Raw genomic sequence first — 16,024 nt, 5'->3', positions numbered from 1 at the left:
GCCTGAGAGTGCCTCTGACCTCCCCATAAACACCTGCCTGCAGCTGGGCTCCGTGTCGCATCCAAGTCATGCACAGCCTGGAGAGGCTGAGACAGGAGGTTTGCCACATATTAGAGGCCAGCCTGGGCTACACAGTGAGTTCAAGGCCACACTGAACTAGGTATCGAGACCCTGTCTGCAGATGCAAGAATAGATGAACTGTGGCCCACAAGGCAAAGCCCCTCCCCAGTGCCAGAGTCCTGCCGGAGTCACAGGCCTGGCCGGGCTGCTCCCGAGCCTCTGGCTATTTTAGCCTGTGGGGCTGGAGGAACACAGGCAGAGCCACCTGGAAGCAGGAAGTGAAGGAGGACGGGAAGCCTGCCTCTGCAGATGTTCAGGTGACTCCGTGACTCCCACGTGAGTCACTTCTCTTCCCAGGAGGGACAAAGAGAGAGGCTGGGCCTGTTTCTTTCCAGGCATGGCCAGGGTGAAGAGGAAGCCGTAGTGTCCTAGTCTTGAGCTGTGTGGAATTCTAGGTGAAAGGGCTTGACCCTGGCAGTCCCTTTGTGGGCCAGAGGATTCCTGATTTGTCTACTTGTTATTCATCCCATTTATGTACTAGTTTTACCTGTTTAACTAGATCACGTGTAAAGCACTTAATACTACTAAAGAGATTATAATCCCAGCACTCAGGAGGCTGAGGCAAGGGGAATTCGAGGCCAGCCTAAACTACATAGCAAGACCCTGTCTCAAAAAAAGTACAGTTTTCTTTGTTAGCATTTGCTATGGTTAGCTTTAGTTGATTAAATTTGAATTAAAAGAAAGCCACGGCTGGGGATTTAGCTCAGTGGTTCCAGTACCTGCCTCACAAGCACAAGGTCCTGAGTTCGATCCCTGGTACCAGAAAAATAAAAAAACAAAAGAAAGCCAAAAGCAGCAATATTTAATACCAATTTGAATTTAAATTTCACCTGAGAAGGATTTTATTCTTATCTTTTCCAATTCCTAAATCACCACCCAGACAGATCTCCCCCAAGACTTAGTTTCCATACTTATCTCGGTGTTAGTCTTGGCATGGTGGGGTTGTTTAGAAGCTTAGCTGAGACCGTGTTTGGAAAGGATCAATACATGAAGGTATTGAAATTTTTTTTTGAGACAGCATCTTCCTATGTCGCCCAGCCTGGCCTTAAGTGATCCTCCTGCCTCAGCCTCCTAAGTAGCCGGGATGACAGGCATGGACCATGGTATCTGGCTCTTTAACATCTTTATCATCATTATCTTTCTACTGGAGTTAAGGATATGCAGATGCACTTTGGAAAGAAACAATACGAGGGCCAAAATATGTATTTATTTAGTTTTGTGCTGGGGATCAAATGTAGGGCTTGACATATGCTCTACCATTGAACTATATCCCCCCCCAAAAAGTATATATTCAATATATAAAAGATACATTACACCTGTAATCCCAGCACTCGGGAGGCTGAGGCAGGAAGATAGCTATGAGTTTAAGGCCAGCCTGGACTCCTTAGTGAGTTCAAGCCCAGCCTGAACTGCTTAGTGAGATCCTGTCTAAAAAAAAAAAAATTGTTTTAAATATATATATAGAGAGAGTCATGGTTTCTATCTAGATGTTCCCCAAGAGCCTCATGCACTCATAGGTGGACATTTGGAAGGTGATTACATCATGGGGGGTTCTAGCTGACCTGCTCTTAGGGGGCAGGGTCTGGCAGGAAGAGGCAGGCACTGGGGGCGTGGCCTGGAAGGGTTTCTCTCCCTGCCCCGGGGTCTCTTCTCTCTCTTCTTTCTCTCCCCTCCCCTTCCTGAAACCTACAAACTGTGAGCCAAAATAAACTGCTCCTCCATTAAGTTATGGTTGTCCACTATTGTGTCCCAGCGATGAGGAAAGTGACTTAAGACATACATTAAAATATATTTTTATGGTCTTTCTTTTTTCTTTTTTTTTGGTACCGGGGATTGAACTCGGATCCTTACACTTGCAAGGCAGGCAGTGGAACCACTGGGCTAAATCCCTGGCCATTAAAATATATTTTTAATGATTACTTTTATTTTGGTGTAAAATATCTACCTCAAAATGAAATCAGTAAAGAATGGCAATTTGAAAGTATCCGTTTCTTTCAGAGGACCACAGAGTCCCTTGCCCGGTGGTTTCCATTTGGTTTCCATTTGGTTTCCCTTTGGTTTAGGCACATATTTCTCTAGGAAAGCAGTCTCTCCACACCAGGCCCCTGGGATCCAAAGTTAAAACGTTCCACTCCCAACCCTGGTGCCCGAGCTCCTAAACCACCGTAGCCAGCTAGTGAGGACGCCTGTCCTGAGATCTGAGGGCTTCAGATCCGCAGCAGTGGCAGGCGCGGGTGTGGACGCAGGACAGACTGGGCCAGGCACAGGGACTGAGAGAAATCAGGCCTTGGGCACCTCAGCCAAGGTCGCCGGGCTACACCCGCCACTGCCGCGGCCTGCTTTGCCAGAAGGGTGAACAAAGAAGTCCCTGAAACTCCAGCCCCTCAGTGTCATTTGATTGGGTTTGTTTTTCTCAAATTGTAGCTGTGTAAATAGATATGAAGGCCCACCAGGAAGTTTAGAAGGTCGGGGTCTTCACGTTGGCTTCTTTCCTATCACCTTCCAGAAGCGGAAGTGCAGTCAGCAGGAAATGAATTCCCAGGCCGCCTCGGGATCAGGGCAAAATCTGAGCATCTGTGCAGGGAGCCTAAGGGAAGCGATTGCACGGCGCATGCGTCAGGGGCCAGGCCTGGAGGGCAAAGGGGAGAAAGGGCGCAGTGAGGAGTCAGCGGGAAGCAGGAACCGGAAGGGGCGGGGCTGGGACCTAGGTGGGGCTGGGTGCGCAGCAGGGGAGAGCGACTGGGAGTTGCCTTTTTTAACTTTTACTTTTTATTTGTCCGTGTTTGCAGTACATAAAGATCACGTTCCGTGGAGAGTTGCATGTACCTAACACATCTTAGTTCTTTCTTCACCCCCTTCCCCTCTCCTCCTCTCCCTTCCCTTGTCTCTTGGTCTCCTCCCCTCTTGCAAGAGATCTCCCTCCCTACTTCCATTATCTACCTTTTATTTTGCTCTTTATACTTTGGGTTTCATATATAAGAGAAACCATGTGATACCTAAGCTTGTGTGTCTGATTTATTTCATTTTTTAACATTGTGGTCTCAAGGAGCATCCATTTTCCAATGAATGACTCAAGTTTATCTTTATGGCAGAGTAGTACACCACTCTTTGTAAATACCACATTTTCTTTATCCATTCATCTGCTGATGGGCATACAGGCTGTTTCCAAGATTTAACAATTATGAATTGTGTTGCTGTAAACATGGGTGTGCATGGATCACTTTGATATGACTTCCCTTTCGGGAAGACACCTAGAAGGGGAATAGCTGGGTCAATGGAGTTTCTAGGTGTAGTTTTTTGAGGAATCTCCATACTGATTTCCATGGTGGGTGGACTGGTTTGCATTCTGAGGGGGAATTACTTTAAGGGACCCAGTAGCTAGAGCTGGTTATCAAAGAGCACATCAAAGAAATTCCAGAATCATCTAGAAGTCCCAACTGGGGGCATTCAAATAAAAACTGATGAGAAACGTCACTTGAAGATTAGATTGGGCTCGCATGGCCTTCAGCACTAATGTTACAAGGTTGTTTGCTATGAGAGGTCAGCAAAAGTCATTCCGACGTAGATAGAAACTGTAGGTTTCAAAGCATTTTCCACTGAGTCCCCAGGTACAAACTACACCTTCCTGCAATTAAAACGCAGCAGGAAACAGCATTCTTTCGATTTGTGGGCTCCAGCTTTGTAATCAGGTGGATTTGCTTGCTGTTTTAGTTTTGGGTTTTTAGGGGGAGGCTGTTTTTTGGTCTTTTGGGGTTTGGGAGGGTTTTTTTGGTTTGGGGGTATGTGGGGAGGGTTCTTTTCTTTTTTGGTTGAGAGAGGGTCTCATATATAGTTGAGGCTGGCTTTGAACTCCCTATGTAGCCCAGATTGTCCTCGAACACCTGGAGATCCTCCTGCCTCAGCCTCCCAAGTGCTTAGACTACAGGCGTGCACCGGCATACCTAGCTTTGTAATCAGGTTTTGATACGCAAATCATAGCCCCTAGTTTTGCCTTTTGTGAAGTGGGTCAGAATAGTGACAGGTGATGATCCTACAGGCTGGAAGCCAGCCATGCCCAGCCAGATGGGCCAGGGAAAGGGTTTGTTCTGTTACCTTGTGCAGTGAAAACCTCTGAAGGCTTTTAATGCTACAAACGCCGGCAGGCCAGGTGGGGTGGTGGAGTGCAGGAGGAGCATGCCTAAGGCCCCAGGTTCCAGCCCCAGCACCAAGAAAGAAAAAAGAACTCCTCCTCGGTTATTTTCTAGCAAAAACCTGTGCTGTAGTTAACATTACTCCTTGCGTTCCATTGGGAAATGCGCTGTGAGTCTGATTCAGTCCACATCTGGGAATAAACATATTTGTCAATACGGAGTGAAGCTGAGGGCTCGTGTCCACTGCCTGCCTAGGTTATATGCTTCCCCTTCCTTTTTTTGTGGTACTGGGGGTCAAACTAAGGGGTGCTCTACCACTGAGCCAACTCTCAGCCCTTTTGTTTTTTATTTTGAGGCAGGGTCTTGCCAGTTTCCCCAGGTGGGCTTCAAACTGGAGATGCTCCTGCCTTAGTCTCCGCCCGGCTACGCTTGGACAATATTTTAAAACAGCCCCCTGGTGGGTAAGTAGAGGCAAATTGTAGCTCACCCCCACCTTAGTGAGGTCCCCGCATAGTGCACAGCTTGTCAGGAGAGCTGGGGTGTCCCTGGACAAGGGGGTGACCTCAAGGGGCGTACATCTCATTGGGGCACAAAGAAGAACTGGAAAGAGGCTGCAATCAAGGGGGACGAAGCAGGAAAGCTTCTTGCACAGGAAGGAGCCTCTGTGACCTCAGCTGCAGGAAGGAAATTCGGGCCAAGCCATGCACAGGAGTGGGTTCGGCCATTGGAAGAAGGAAGAGGAGCCAGGCGTGATAGCGCACGCCTGTAATCCCAGCACTCGGGAGGCTGAGGCAGGAGGATTGCCAGGAGTTGGAGGCCAGCCTGGACTACATAGCGAGACCCTGTCTCAAAAAAACCCCACAAAATATAAAGGAATCAGAACTCTTCCAAGTAGTTTTTGAGGCTAACTCTTTGGAGAGTAAAATCTTAGTGTGAAGTTCTGACAAAATGAAGAGCGGAGGCCAAACACAGACAGCCAGGTGTGGGGGCCCAGGGCCCAGGCCTCCCCTACCTTCCCTGACGCCTCAGGGGTGAACGCAATGTCAGGACGGCGAAACTTCCTCCGACCTCGGGCGGGGAGCTCATAGCAAGGCCATTTCCGGAAACTGACCCCAGACGCCTTCAGGATCCCGGCGCTCTGCAGTCGCTGACCCGGAGTCCTCCAGGGGTCCCCAAGTCACCTCTGATGGACAGTGCACCCCCTGGGAAGCCCGCCAGCCAGGCCTGGAAGTGAAGACCGACTCATTTTCAAGGCCACTGTTCCCATACAGAAGAAGTCCAGCGAAGTCAGCTGATTCCCAGTCAGTTTTGGCGACGGCAGGCCAAGCAGCCCTAAATTATTTACACGCGTTGATGTCTGGCTGTCATGATGAGATTGTAGCCACTGTCCCAAATCCAGCTCATCCTCAATTTATTCTAACGAGAGAGCACTCTTACGCCGCATAGGGCCGCCTACCCTGGTCCAGCGTTTTCTGGGCTCGCAATAAAAGCCCCCCACTTGCAGTCTCCAGAAAGCTGCTGGCAGCAGTATTCATTTCTACCACAAGGTGGCGCCCGCAAACCTCCCAGCGCTGTGGGCTGCAGGGATGGTGCCTAAAACACCAGGGCCCGGCCACGCTCTTGTAACCCAACATTGGGGCCCAAGCCAGATATGTGACCGAGCCCAAGGCGCACCGCGAGTCAGGAGGCGTCAGGATCAAAGGCCATGGCCCCTCACTGCCAGATTCAAGTCCAGTCCACCAAATGGCAATGGTTTTCAAACCAAAACCAAAACAAATGGCAAAGACCACCAGCATTCTGGAGTGCATGGCTTTAATCCCAGTACTCCCGGAGGCTGAGGCAGGAGGATCACCATGAATTCAAGGCCAGCCTGGGCTACATAGTAAGCTCACTGGCAGACTGCATTGCATAGTGACACCCTGTCTCATTAAAAAAAGAAAAAAAAGAACTTAAAGCCTAATAGTTACATGAGAGTTAATATTATTAGCAATAGAATTGTAATAAAATTATAGCAAGGACTTTGAGAAATAGTGAAATTTAAAATAGCCGTTTTGGAGGAGGAGGTTTGAGACAAGGTCTCACTGTGTAATTCTGTATGGGCTCAAACTTGTGATTCTCCTGCTTCAGCCTCTCAAGTGCTGGTATTTTAGGCGTATGCCACTATGCCTGTTTAAATAACTTATAAACAATCGATGTCTTGGCCTATCAAGACAAAAGGAAAACCTTAATGGTGTAAAATGCTTGTAGTGGAGACCAAATACAGTGATTTCTCCAGAGCATCATTAGGCACTGTGAAGATAACTTATTTTGGTTTGGTTTGGTTTGGTTTTTTGAAACAAGGTCTCACTATGTAACTCAGACTGGCCTCGAACTCATGGTGCTCTTCCTGCCTCAGCCTCCAGAGTTAACTTATTTTGAAAGCAGAGTTTTGCAAGGCCTGATGAAGGGAAGAAATGGCAACACCCATCAGATATGTAGGCTAAAAAGACTCCAATGACCACATGAACAACTACCTGCCCCTCTAATGGAGGTGCGGTATGGGTTTATACACAACACTCACTCTATGTATTATTGATTAACTAACTAAACAAAACACGTGTGATATTATCAAAGATGAGCCAGTAGGAGTGGATAAATAAAATCATGCATACACTATTATGGAACATTAGCCCCAAAAAGGAAGAGATTCTGACATATGCTACAATATGGATAAAACTTGGTAGGCACTGTGCTAAATAAAGTAAGACAGAAAAGGATAAATATCACATGACTCCAGCTACGTGAGGGATCCGGAATAATCAAATTCATAGAGACAGAAAGTAGAATGGTGGTTGCCAGGGGCTGGAGGACAGGAGAATGGAGAATTGTTATTTCCTGGATACGGAGGGCTCAGTAGATGCTAGGAATTGATCCCGGACCCTGTACGAGGTGGGCAGCCAAGCATGGGCCAGGCGCTACACCCCCAGCCCAAAGCGGCTCTACTCAAAGAAATGAAAAGATCAGTTCTGGGCCGGGGGGGGGGGGGGGGGGGGTGTCTAGCTCAGTGGTTTCGCCCCCTACTGCGCAAGCGCAAGGACCCGAGTTCGATCCCCAGTACCAAAAAGAAAAAGATCAGTTCTGGAGGTGGAACGTGGCGATGGTTACACAACAGAGTGAATGCTCTTCACACCACGGAACTGGACACTTCACACAGGTGAAAGCGTTTATGCGAGCCCTGATGGCGCCCATCGGTACTCCCAGCCTCTCAGGAGGCCAAGGCAAGAGAATCCCTGATCCCAGGCATGCGTGACCTGCCCGGGCCACTACGGAGACCCTGTTTCAGAAGAGGCGGAGGACGGCGGGAAGGAGGGCGGGGCCGGGTGATGTCACTTCCAGGCAAACCAGGCGAAACCAGGGTGCCTCCTCCCTCCGTCCTTTAGCGTGGTGACCTTGGCGGGTCAGAAGTCAGAAAGGGTTCCGGGGTGCGGGCAGCCAGGAGACACCAACTCCAGACAAGACCAGCCAACCTGCACTGCACTATTCCTGTGAGAAATAAACTGCTTTAAACCGCTGAGATTTGGGGTTTATTTGTTATGATAGTATGGCCACACCTTTACTGTCCACAGTGAATAACCAAAAGTGATAATGTGGGAATCGTTATTAGCTTCCTTACTCATTAAGGGTCTCCTTCTGACCCGGGTGTGATGGCACAGGCCTGTCATCCCAGCATTCAAGAGGCTGAGGCAGGAGGATGGCCTCGAGTTCAAGACCAGCCTGGGCTACATAGTGGGTTCAAGACCAGCCTGAACTACAAAGGGAGACCCTGTCTCAAAACAAACCAAGTCCCATTCTGTGAGCACTTCTTCAAATGCAAAGTAGCCATCATTAAATACTAAGGAACACGAAGGGTTAAGACTGAGTTCTGAAAAGCATCAGCCACTACTGGAAATGAAGCAAGGTAAGGAATCTTATGAAAACTAAATAATCCAACAGAAGAATGGATATGAAGATCATCAGCTTTAAAAATAGTTGCTTTCGGGCTGGGGATTTAGCTCAGTGGTTTCGCCGCCTGCTGCGCAAGTGCAAGGACTCAAATTCGATCCCCAGTACCAAAAAAATAGTTGCTTTCTCTGTAAACTGGTAGCCGAGGCTGGCCTCAAACTCAGGTTGATCGTCCTGCCTTAACCCTGGGAATGGCGTGGGAATTCTCCATGTAAGAGAAGAGTTTGTCTTCCAGCTGTGCCCGCTTGTCTTAGCCATTCCTGTCTCCAGGCTCGGCTGGCCATGGAATCCACAGCTTCCCAACCTGGTCCGTTGAGAGAGCTGAAGTTTCTAGGTCTCGCCATGATAGGGCTGAGCAGATGTTCAAAACATCAAGCTGTGACAGAAAGCTCCCCACCCACTCCAAATCTCCTGCTGAGTTCTCAACAGACTTCCCTTTTCCGTTTCCTTTTTCCCCTCTTTCTAATTTTTTTTCTTCAAGCGGCTGCCAAAACCATCTTCCTCTATTGTTGTCCTGGTGATGTCATCCCCTGCTGCCTGTTTCCGCCACCTGCCTCTGCCACCTTTGCCCCTTATTTCTTGCTGCTTTGCTCCAGTTGTGACACAAGGTTGTCATTTTTGATATCCCAGTGGTGAGATACCCACCTATTCGAACACAGTATTCTATTCTGGGTCTACTAACTATTCCAGGAGTTCCCAGCTCCATTCCAAACTATGTATTCATTAGTCAGGAATAAATGAAGCACCTTCAGCATCCATGGCATTATTTTAGGTACTGTAAAAGGAAGTGTAAGAGAAGTAAAAAAAGGTCTAGTGTGGTGGCACATGCCTGTAATCCCAGCTGTTTGGGAGGCTGTGGCAGGAGAATCACCAGTTTAAAGCCAGCCTGGGCAATTTAGCAATGTTCTGTCTCAAAAATTTTTTAAAAAATTTTTAAAGGCTGAAAATCAGCTAGAATTGACTCTCCTCAATAGACTGTATTAGTCAGCTTTCCCATCGCTCAGACACAACACCAGACACCCACAACTCAGAGGAGCAGAGGTTTAATTTAGCACACACTTTCAGTCCATGATAGGCTGGCTCTGTGGCTGAAACCTCATGGCCAAAGGGCGTGGTGGAGCACAGCTGCTGGGTTCATGGTCCCCAGGAAGCAGAGGAGGGAACAGTGCCAGAGAGGGACAGGCTGGGGCCCAGAACTACACCTCCATGAGCACCCGGAGCGCTCTCTGCTCATCTGCTGGGTGTCTCTTACCCCAGTAAAGGCGATGTATCAGTGTCAACAGTCACAGAAACCAAGGGAACAAAGTAACAGGAGAAAAGTATGCAATGGTCCAAAAACACCACACCATCAGACTGGGAGATCTACATCATTCTAGGTAACTTTTATGCTGCTAAGATTAAAACTTCCAGCCAGGCATAGTGGTGGACATCTGTAATCCCAGCACTCGGGAGGCTGAGGCAGGAGGATCACCACGAGTATGAGCCTAGCCTGGGCTATACACAGTGTGTTCAAGGCCAGGCTGAACTGCATAGCGAGATCCTGTCTCAAAAAACAAAACAAAACAAAAAAGAGTTCAACTTCAATTAAAAAGGATTTGGGTCTTACATTGGTGTTAAGGCTATCAATTCTACACTGAATCACGAATTTTTTCTCATTTCCACAGTGTGTCATGACCCTATTCAAAAGAGAATATATTGTTATTTTTTGTATTATTATTTTTCTAGTGCGCTTAAGACAATTCAGTAAATTGTATCAAATCAACACAGGAAAATATGTTGTAGTAACAGAAAAAAAAAAAGGAAATTTTGTCAAAGTGTTTAAAATGAGCAAAGCTATCAACCAGAGGGTACAACATTATTCAGTGAACCAAACCACAGTAACACTAGGCTGGAGAACAAAGGGAGACAACCAGATCATACTCTCTGGGGTATTGGTGTGATATTTACACTGATATAAATTTTTGAGATTCTAACATGATTATACTTCCCAAACAACGTTTCGAAAGAAACCACTTCTTAACTGAAGACCTTCGGAATCATTTTTGCTTAGGAGTTCGGAATTTATTCTAATGAGATATAGTGCTTTTGGAAAAAATACTGAGTTTAACGTCCTGTGTCCCACCCCCACCCCACCCATCCCCCACCCCGTGACGGGCCTTGCACATGCGCAGCAAGCACTCTCAGGATGAGCAACACGGCCAAGTTCCTTGGTCGATAGATTTGACACGTGGTGATTGGCATACTGCTTTGCATCTGTCACTCTTGTTTCCTCACCTGTAAAATGGAGATGGTAGCCGGGGATTTAGCTCAGTGGTTCTGGCGCCTGCCTGGCAAGCACAAGGTCCCGAGCTCGAGCCCCAATACCAAAAAATAAATTTTTTTTTTAAATGGAGATAGAGACATCCAGAGGATGGTTGTAAGGATGAAATGTGACAATGTATTTCAATGATTTGGAGCCCAGCCTGGGCAACTTAGTGACTTAGCAATAGCTTGTCTCGAAATAAAAGAAACAAACTAATTAATGAATTAATTTGTTAAAGGGCTGAGGATTTGCTCAGTGTTAAATCCCTGGGTTCAGTCCCTAGTACCACAAGAAGAAAAAAGAAATTGCGAAGTGTAAAGTGTTAGTTCTTATTATATTCATGCTGCTGGTGTTTAGAGATGCTGTGAAGCAAGCTATACCTCATGGATTCAGTCAACTGAAAATTCGTGCCTTGTGTCATTGTTCATGGAAACTTTTAGAATGAAAGGTTAATAAGGGAACATAATTAGCAAGTATTAAGGAACTAAAAATATTTGACTTCTATTATAACTTCTCCAGATGTTTCACTTTAAATCAAGTTAACATCTGTGTATAAGAAAAACATTCTAAAACTTGGTACCATATATTAAAAATACAGTTTTTTACCCAAGCGTGATGGCACACCAGTCCTGAGGCAGGGGATGCGGGGCCGGGGATGTAGCTCAGCGGTTCCAGCACCTGCCTCACAAGCGCAAGCCCCCGAGTTCGATCCCTGGTACCAAAAAAACACAAAAAAACAAAACCTAGAAACCTGAGGCAGAGGAATCATGGCAAGGAGTTCGAGACCAGCCAAGTTGACTGGGCCTCCGGGTGCCCAGGTGTTTGTCAAATGCTGTTTGTATTCCGGATGTGTCAGCGGGGCTTTCAGGATGTAATTAGCATTTGAGTCAGCAAACTGTGAAACAGGTTGCCCCCCTCGCTGTGTGTGTGTGGGGGGGGTCTTCCAGTCCCTTGAAGGCTCCAATAGAAGGAGAAGGCGGACTGAGTAAGAAAGCTCCTCCCCCCTGCCTTCCATGTGAGACTCCTGCCTGAGTCTTGGCCTGAAACACTGGGTCCTCCCGCGAATCCGACCATCAGAACCTAACTGAATCCACAGCGCCTGCCCTCTGGTGACTCCCTGCACCTGGGAAGGCTCAGCTCCCGGAATCACACAAACCAGTTCCTTACATGTCTGTGTGTGCACATCTATGAATTCTGTTTCTTCTTAGGGTTCACCCAAGAAACTTTACCAAAAGCCAAGTAAAAACAGAAATTGTTACACTAATATTTCAGTTTCTGTCTGAAAATATGGGTCTTTCTAGTCATAGCGCTATCACCTGCTAGTTGCTTTACCTTGACTAATTCACTTAATCTATCAGAGTCAGAGGTCCATTCATTCATTCAACAAACACTGGCAGAATGCCTCGTCTTGGCCAGGCACTGAAAATACTGGGTTAGGCCCTGAAGGTATCAGAGTGGATAAGATAACATCCCCGCCCCTGAAAATATCAGTCGGGTGAGCTCCAGAGGCACTGGACGGAAAGACTCACTCTCCGGGTGGAAGAGCGGTGAAACTTGGGAAACCGACCCACTTCCTCTAACCCTACACAAACCCTCTACCCAGCCCGCCCTGGAGCACTGCCTCACCACGCTTAGGGCTCACATTCAGCCTATGCCCTCCTTCTTTCTGAATGCCTTTGGGGAACTGTCTTTCCCAGTTCAATCCCAATTCCCTTTTTTTGAGACAGGGTTTCACTAAATTGCCCAGCCTGAGATTTAACTCATGATCTGTGATCCTCCTGCCTCAGCCTCCCGCCTCAGCCTCCCAGAGTGCTGGGATCACAAGCATGCACCATCATGTTTGGCTCCACTGCCTTTAGGAAGCTCTTGTCAGTTTTGCCTCAGCATATAAGTCTGCTCCTAAATCCTGAAGACTTTATATTTTCTAAGCCTTCCATTTACATTTATTAAAATGAGCTATTATTCACCATGGTATATAATATTCTGTTATTAAGCTTCAAAAAGTACAGTATGCTCTTACATTTCTGTTTCATCCAGTACCATAGCATTTCTTGAGTCACCAGGATTTTCTACTGTTGACCTGGTCTGAGAGACAGAAATCTTATTTCATTGTCATGCTATTTCACAAGCTACACAGTAAAGAAAATGCTTGATAATGGAAATATTATGTAAAATGGTTTCTAAGTAGAAAAAAGACCAAATTGGTTAAAAATATAATAATTTGCTTATATCATTGTAACAAAATTAACATCTATTACTGAGAATAAAAATCTGTTCATGACAAATAATCCAAAAGTACTTTATGTAAGGATTCTAATTTATAACCAAGATTTAAATTCTAACTTTTAAAAAATGCCAAAGTCATGTGCTACTTGTAGCTGAAATTTATTGTTTGGGGTTAAAGAAGTGAGTCCCAGAAGAAAAAGCATGGGGCTGGAACTTTTTAACTTACAGAAGCAACAGAGAAATGTATTATAAATCCAACTCTTCATAATGGCACAAACAGGGACATAGTCATTAGAATTCCTAAACCTAAAAAAAATAAAATAAAAAAAAAAGAATTCCTAAACCTTTTTCTTTGTCTTGAAAATTCATAAATTTGCCAGGTGTGGTGGCGCATGCCTGTGATCCCAGCACTCGGGAGGCTGAAAGGCAGAAGGATCGCCATGAGTTCAAGGCCAGTCTGGGCTACACAGGGAGTGCCTGTCTCAAAAAGAAAGAGAAAGAGGGAAAGAAAAAAAAAATGAGGCCCGGGGATTTAGCTCAGTGGTTCCACCACCTGCCTCGCAGGAGCAAGGTCCCAAGTTTGATCCCCAGTACCAAAAACAAAATAATAATAATTTTAAAAGGGGGCAAAAAAAGGCGTAGGAAGAAAAAAAAGTGAAAGAAAAAATAGAGGGAATCTCTACATTAGAAGTTTGCTCTTTTGGTTGGCATAGGGGAAAAAAATATTTGTCGTAAACAGGATATTTCTCTTTCTCAGGGGATTCTTATTTCATTAATATCTAAATTTATTGGATTGTTGCTGGGAAGCAATGAGTTATGAGGATGTAAAGTATGAGTAATTTGCCTGGCCCTCATTAACTGTGAAATCAATGGTATTTGCCTTAGAAAACAAATAAACACGGCTCCTCACTGTAAATTCTCCATGCTGCTTTTTTGCGTCATTCCTACTTGGCTCAAAGCTGTGAGATGTGTCCTTCCTATACCTTTAAGAAATTTGTAATCTGATTTGACCAAAGCAGGCTTTGCAGGTCAGAAGTTTATCTCTCCTTTTAGGTTTTGTACAAATGCTTTTTCTCTACATCATTTACGTTCTTTGCGGGGGTCATTGTCTCAAGTCTTGCTCCAAGTATAGTATTATAGTTGTTTTTTTAAAAATACTCAGCCAGGGGTCTCTATTTTTCTTTAAATTCCATGGCGAATTTGTAAAATTCTGTCTGAACAGCGACATTATCCCTGTCCATTAGGCATTAGCAAACAGACCGAGATTTAACGATTTATAAGGCAGCATTAAGAAGGAAATATGTGCAGCTCAGGAGTAAAGCGCAGGCTTAGCGTGGGTGAGGCCCTGGGTTCAACCTCCAGCTATGGAAAATAATTTTTTTTTTAATTTGAAAAAGGAATTAATGTGAAACCTTTGTTTGTAACTATCGGATATAAAGTTAAATATTCAAGAATTGAGCTGAACAGAAAAGAACAGAAATCCCCGCAGTTAGACTAAATTTTCTAAATGTTCTCTGATAGTAAAATACTGTAGCAGACTAAAGCTAAGGAATGGAATCTCCTAGGTAAATATCTTACATTTATTTCAAATAATTGAAATAATGGGAACCCTACCAACACACGCATGCGCTGTACGGGGGTGTGAGTGTAAGGGGGAGGGGAAACTGCTAGATGTGACTCAGAGAAACTGGGCCGGATCCGGTAACTTTTGAACTGAGGTTCAGTGTACTCATAGTAAAAACCAAGCAAAAAGCAAGGATAACCTGACAGATTGCGGAAAAGACTCATTTGAATCCATTATCATATAAAGCAGGTCACGCTGGGCGCAGAGCCACACGCCTGGAATCCCAGTGACTACTCTGGGAGGCTGAGGCAGGAGGATCGCAAGGGCTGGCTGTGTGGTTCAGTGGTCCTAGTGGAGGACCTCTGGGCTTAAATCCCAGTAGCGATAAATAAATGAGTGCATGAATGAGCAGGCTGAGTGCTGACTAAAGAACGGTCAAGAAATGAGTTTCTGATTTTGATCACCAAGAGATCAGAAGCCCCTTGGTAAGCAGGGAGTACCTCAGAAATGTTTTGTTTGTTGTTAGAGCACTGAGTATCCGTGTGTGCCAATTCGGGGCGGGGTCTAAGAAGACAGAATTTGGCATTTGTTCTTTTTTATTTCGGTTTGGTTTTAATTGCATTGACTTCAGCCATTCAGCTAAATTCTGTTTCTCATTTCCCATGCGTGCTGCTGTCATTTGCCTCCCTTGGAAGCCAATTAGAACGGCCGGGGTGGGGGGCATGGGACATATTTGTTTATGGCCAAATTGAGTTGAATTAGGACTGAAGTTTTTCTTTCTTTCGTTCTTTTTTTTTTCTGGTGCTGGGGATCAAACCCAGGCTGCTAAAAGATGCTGTACTACTGAGCTACACCCCCAGCCAGAAGAAATTGAATAAACGAAAGAACTATACTTTTTTTAAGAGATTCTTTAATACAGAGAGACTTCTGTTGAAATTATTATTGTTATTAATATCATTATTTTGTTTTGTTTTTGTTTCTTGAGACAGGGTCTTGCTATATATTCCAAACTGGTCTTGAGCCCACAGCAGTCCTCCTGCCTCAGCCTCCCTAGGGCTGGGCTTATAGGTGTGCATCAGCATACTCACCAGGCTGAAATTAAATTATTTTAAGCAAATAGTTTCTGTTGCTCAGCTGAAACCTTGTACTCCACAGTGGGCACTAGTATGAGCTGATTTTTAGGACATGCCTCTCCTGCTCCTTTAATATTACTTTCTCAAATATGGCTTGTTTCCTGTCAACGAAACTCTTCTTATTTTTTAAAATGATGTTCACTATCAAAAATTCATATTTTTGGAAGTGGAAAAAGGCTAAAAGATTGTAAGTCAATATAAAACTTTTCAAAAATTTATTGTCAGACTTCTAAATAGTATGGCATAATAGTTGAGTACTGGCTTTAAAATTAAACTATTTTCAGCTCTACCACTTGTAGCTGTATAATTTTGGCTTAGTTATTAACTTCTCTTTCCCTCATTGTTCTTGTCTATAAAAAGGGAATGAAGGGCTGGGGATTTAGCTCAGTGGTTCTGCTGCCTACCTTGCAAGCACAAGGACCTGAGTTCGATCCCTGGTACCAAAAAAAAAAATTTTAAAAAGGGAATGAGCTCAGCATGATGGTGCATACTGTAATGTTAGCACTCAGGAGGCTGAGGCAGGAGGACTCCCTCAAGTTGGAGGCCAGCTTGGGATACCTAGCGAGTT

General features: G+C 45.4%; 1 long non-coding RNA gene across 2 annotated transcripts in view; it reads right to left on the bottom strand.

Moving 5' to 3' along the window:
- LOC110350837 (uncharacterized) overlaps positions 1–5,736 on the bottom strand; it is a 42,007-nt gene extending 36,271 nt beyond the window's left edge. For both annotated transcript variants that reach the window (XR_002397739.2, XR_015444444.1), the window contains exons 1-2: positions 5,263–5,736; positions 2,571–2,749 (exon numbers count right to left, since the gene is read on the bottom strand). This is a non-coding gene — a long non-coding RNA (uncharacterized LOC110350837). The remainder of the gene's footprint in view (positions 1–2,570; positions 2,750–5,262) is intronic.
- Between the last annotated feature and the right edge of the window lie 10,288 nt (positions 5,737–16,024).

The sequence above is a fragment of the Heterocephalus glaber genome, unplaced genomic scaffold (assembly GCF_053883595.1).
Source record: "Heterocephalus glaber isolate CG9 unplaced genomic scaffold, H.glaber_assembly_v1.0 deba00000331, whole genome shotgun sequence".
In the NCBI taxonomy this organism is placed as follows: Eukaryota; Metazoa; Chordata; class Mammalia; order Rodentia; family Bathyergidae; genus Heterocephalus; species Heterocephalus glaber.
This window is presented reverse-complemented; position numbering and strand designations above follow the sequence as displayed.